This window comes from Ursus arctos, unplaced genomic scaffold (assembly GCF_023065955.2).
Source record: "Ursus arctos isolate Adak ecotype North America unplaced genomic scaffold, UrsArc2.0 scaffold_12, whole genome shotgun sequence".
NCBI lineage: Eukaryota > Metazoa > Chordata > Mammalia > Carnivora > Ursidae > Ursus > Ursus arctos.
In genome coordinates this window covers 14580610-14586404 of record NW_026622786.1, presented here as the reverse complement: position 1 = coordinate 14586404, position 5795 = coordinate 14580610, and positions in this window count along the sequence as shown.

Below are 5795 nucleotides of genomic sequence, written 5' to 3'. Positions count from 1 at the left end.
TCTACGACATCGGCCAAAGCAACCTTTTTCATGACACATCCCCAAAGGCAAGAGAAACAAAAGATAAAATGAATTTATGGGACTTCATCAAGATTAAAAGTTTCTGCACAGCCAAGGAAACAGTCAGAAAAACTAAGAGGCAGCCCACGGAATGGGAGAATATATTTGCAAATGACACTACAGATAAAGGACTGGTATCCAAGATCTACAAAGAACTTCTCAAACTCAATACACGAGAAACAAATAAACAAATCAAAAAATGGGCAGAAGATATGAACAGACACTTTTCCAATGAAGACATACAAATGGCTAACAGACACATGAAAAAATGTTCAAAATCATTAGCCATCAAGGAAATTCAAATCAAAACCACACTGAGATACCACCTTACGCCAGTTAGAATGGCAAAAATAGACAAGGCAAGAAACAACAATTGTTGGCGAGGATGTGGAGAAAGGGGATCCCTCCTACATTGTTGGTGGGAATGCAAGTTGGTACAGCCACTCTGGAAAACAGTGTGGAGGTCCCTTAAAAAGTTAAAAATTGAGCTACCCTATGATCCAGCCATTGCACTACTGGGTATTTACCCCAAAGATACAGACGTAGTGAAGAGAAGGGCCATATGCACCCCAATGTTCATAGCAGCAATGTCCACAATAGCTAAATCGTGGAAGGAGCCGAGATGCCCTTCAACAGATGACTGGATTAAGAAGTTGTGGTCCATATATACAATGGAATATTACTCAGCTATCAGAAAGAACGAGTTCTCAACATTTGCTACAACATGGACAGCACTGGAGGAGATAATGCTAAGTGAAATAAGTCAAGCAGAGAAAGACAACTATCATATGATTTCTCTCATCTATGGAACATAAGAACTAGGATGATCGGTAGGGGAAGAAAGGGATAAAGAAAGGGGGGGTAATCAGAAGGGGGAATGAAACATGAGAGACTATGGACTATGAGAAACAAACTGAGGACTTCAGAGGGGAGGAGGGTGGGGGAATGGGATAGACCGGTGATGGGTAGTAAGGAGGGCACGTATTGCATGGTGCACTGGGTGTTATACACAACTAATGAATCATCGAGCCTTACATCGGAAACCGGGGATGTACTGTATGGTGACTAACATAATATAATAAAAAATCATTAAAAAAAAAAAAAAAAAAGAATCTGAGAACTTGAAGAGAGAATAACTGAAATTAGTCATTCAGAGGAGAAATAAAAGAGATTAGGAGGAGTGTACAGAGACCAAGGGGTGTGTAGGACACCAGTAAGCTTAACAATATACATATTATGGTAGTCTGAGAAGAGAGAAGAAAAGGAGAAGACAAAAAAATTTGAAGACCCAAATTCCCAATTATGAAGGACATAAGTCTACACATCCAAGAAGCTCAATGAATTACAAACAGGATAAATAGATTCATATTAAGACACATTATTTCATACTACTGAAAGACAAAACCAAAGACAGAATCTTAAAAGCAGAAAGGGAAAAGCAACTAATTGGGGCACCTGGGTGGCTCAGTCAATTAAGCATCCAATTCTTGGTTTTTGCTCAGGTCATGATCTCAGGGTCATGAGACTGAGTCCCATGCTGGGTTCAGCGCTCAGCACAGAGTGTGCTTGAGATTATCTCTCTTCCTTTGCCTCTTCCCCCCCATCTCTCTCTCCAAATAAGAAATAAATCTTAAAAAAAAAAGAAGAAGCAACTCATCATGGTACAAAGGATTCTCAAAAAGATGAACAGCCAATTTCTCACCAAAGACTATGGAGGCAAGAAAGTAGTAGAATGAGGGCGCCTAGGTGGCTCAGTTGGTTAAGTGTCTGCCTTCAGTTCAGGTCCTGATGCCGGGGTCTTGGGATTGAGCCCTACATTGCACTCCCTGCATAGTGGGGAGCCTGCTTCTCCCTCTCCTCAGCACACACAACTTGTGTGCTCTCCATCTTTCTCAAATGAATAAATAAAATCTTTAAAAAAAGAGAGAGAGAGAAAGTAGTAGAATGATGTATTTAAAACAAGCTAAAAATAAAAATCTGTCAACCAAGAAATCTCTATCTGGTAAAAATACTCTTCAAAGATAAAGGAAAAAATAAGACAGTCTCACAAAAACAAAAGCTAAGAGGGACTGTCAATATCAGAGTCGCCCTACCCCCCCCCAAATGCTAACGGTAGTTCTTTATTTTTTAATTTAAAAAAAAAATTTTTTTAAAGATTTTATTTATTTATTTGACAGAGATAGAGATAGCCAGCGAGAGAGGGAACACAAGCAGGGGGAGTGGGAGAGGAAAAAGCAGGCTCATAGTGGAGGAGCCTGATGTGGGGCTCGATCCCATAATGCCGGGATCACGCCCTGAGCCGAAGGCAGGAGCCCAACCACTGTGCCACCCAGGCGCCCCCTAATGGTAGTTCTTTGGGCTGAGATAAAAGGACACTAGATGGTAACTCCAAGCCATTCAAATAAATAATGATCACTGGTCAAGGTAATTACACTGGTAAACATAAAAGCAAGTATTATTGTTTCCTAGTTTATAAGTCCTCTTTTTATACCCTATAAGATTTAAAAGAGAAACACATAAAAGATTAATTACAAATCTATGTAAAAAGATGTAATTTGTGACAATAACAACATAAAAGAGGGATCAGAGCTGAATAGAAGGATTCATGTATATTTTGAACCTAAGTTGGTATCATTTCAAACTAGATTATTATAAACCTAGCATTTTATCTTTAATGCCCATAGTAACCACTAGGAAAATAACCAAGAAATATGTATATACACTGAAAAGGAAATAATGAGAGAATCAAAATTCTACACCACACACACACACACACACACACACACACACACACACAAATCAAACACAAAGGAGGCATTATTAGAAAGAACTAAAGAAAAGGTATAAAGCATACAGAAATAAATAGTAAAATCACAGAAATCCTTCATTGTCAATAATCACTTTACATTTAAATATATTAAAGTCATAATTAAAAGATATATTTGCCATAGTATACCAATAAAAAAACGATCCAAGTATATGCTTCATGGACCAGACTCATTTTAAATACATAGACAGAAATATGTTGAAAGTATAAAGATGGAAAAAAGATAACCCATGCAAATAACAGCCAAGAGATCTGGGTGTTTATCAGATAAAATGGACTTTAAATCAAAAACTGTTACAAGAGACTGAGGGACATTATATATTAATAAAGAGATAATTCATCAAGAAAAAATATAAACATACATGGACCACACAACAGAGCTCCAAAACATATGAAACAAATATTGACAGAATTGAAGGGAGAAATAGTTCTATATTTCAATACATAACTTCCAATAATGGATTGAACATCTAGACAGAAGATCAGTGGGGAAATTGAGGACTCAAAGAACACTGTAATAAACTAGACTTAACAGATATACACAGTAGCCTCCATCCAACTTTAGCATACATATTCTTCTCAAGTACACATAGAACCTTCTTCAGGTTAGACCACTCGAGTATATAAAACAATTCTCGATAAAATTCTAAAAATTAAAATCATACAAAATATCTTCTTCTAACACAATGGAAAAGCTAGACATCAATAACAGAAGGAAAACTGTAGAATTCAGAACTGTGTGGAAATTAAATACACTCTTAAACAACAAATAAGTCAAAGAAAAAATTACTATGGAGATTAGAAAATAGTTTGAGATGAATAAAAATGAATAAAAATTCCAAAACTTACAGAATGAAGCCAAAGTGGGGCTAAGAGGGAAATTTATGTCTACAAATGCTTATATTAAAAATAAATAAAAATCTCAAATCAACAACTTAACTCAACAGCTCAAGTGATCAGAAAAGAGAGAACAAACTAAACCCAAAGCCAGCAGAAAGAAGGAAATAATAAAAAATCAGAACAGAGATAAATGAAATAGGCAATCGAAAAAAGAGAAAATAAATTAAACCAAAAGTTGGTTCTTTGAAAATAATAACAAAATCAACAATCCTTTACCTATGCTAAGAAAAATGAAGAAAGATGCAAATAACTAAAGTTAGAAATGAAAGTGGAGACATTACAACTTAAAAGAAATTAAGAAGATTTTGAAAGAATATTATAATAATACACCAACAATTAGATAATCTAGATAAAATGGACAAATTCCTAGAATACAAAAATTACCAAAATTGACTCAAGAAGAAATAGAAAATACCAAAAGACTTATTATAAGAGATCGAATCAGTAATCAAAACCTTCCAGGGGCACCTGGGTGGCACAGTTGTTAAGCGTCTGCCTTCAGCTCAGGGCGTGATCCCGGCGTTATGGGATCGAGCCCCACATCAGGCTCCTCCGCTACGAGCCTGCTTCTTCCTCTCCCACTCCCTGTGCTTGTGTTCCCTCTCTCGCTGGCTGTCTCTATCTCTGTCAAATAAATAAATAAAATCTTTAAAAAAAAAAAAACCTTCCAAAAAAGAAAAGTCCAGGAGTAGATAGCTTCACTATTGAATTATACCAATCATTTAAAGGAGAAAAAAACAAAACAGAAAATTAGCACCAATCCTATTCAAACTCCTACCAAAACTTAATGAGAAAAACAGAGAGAAGATTAAAATTACTAAAATAAGGAATAATTAAAGGGATTTCTCTACTGACCAAACAGAAATAAGAGAATATTAAAGGGAAATACAAAACTATGATGAGATATCACCTCACCTGTCAGAATGGATAAAATTAACAACATAAGAAACAACTGCATTGGCAAGGATGTGGAGAAAGGGGAACCCTCTTACAATGTTAATGGGAATGCAAACTGATACAGCCACTCTGGAAAACAATATGGAATTTCCTCAGAAAATTAAAAATAGAATTACCCTATGACTCACTAACTGCACTAATAGGCATTTACCTAAAGAATACAAAAATATTGATTTGAAGGGGCACATGCACCCTGATGTTTATAGCAGCACTATCAACTATAGCCAAATTATTGGAAGAGCCCAAAGGCCCATCGACTAGTGAATGGATAAAGAAGGTGTGGTGTGTGTGTGTGTGTGTGTGTGTGTGTGTATGTGTGTGTTCCATTATACATATATATGGATATAGATATAGATATATAGATATAGATATATATATAATGGAATACTATTTGGCCATCAAAAAGAATGAAATCTTGCCATTTGCAACAACATGGGTGGAGCCAGAGTGCATTATGTTAAGCGAAATAAGTCAGAGAAAGACAAATACCATGTGATTTCACTCATATGTGGAATTTAGAAACAAAACAGATGAACATAGGGGACGGAAGAAAAAAAAGAGATTGGAGGTCAAAACATAAGAGACTATTAACTATAGTCTGAGGATTGCTGGAGGGGAGTGCGCAGGGAATGGGCTAAATGGGTCATGGGTGTTAATGAGGGCAGTTGTGATAAGCACTGGGTGTTATATTATAAGTTATATGAATCACTATATTCTACACCTGAAACCAATATTACATTATATGTTATGCCATATATATATATATATGTTATATACATATAACATTATCTGTTAAATATGTTATATGTTAAACAACTATAATTTAAATAAAAACTTGAAACACACACACAAAAAAAAAAGGAAAAAGGGAAATACTATGAACTACATGCCAATATGTTCCTAGAAAGACACAAAATATCAAAACTGACTAAAAAAGAAATGGAAAATATGAATAGACCGATTACAAGTAGAGATGGAATTAGTGGTTTAAAAAACTTACAAAGAAAACCCCAGGTCCAACTAGCTTAAGTACTAAAAAGAAGTATTTACG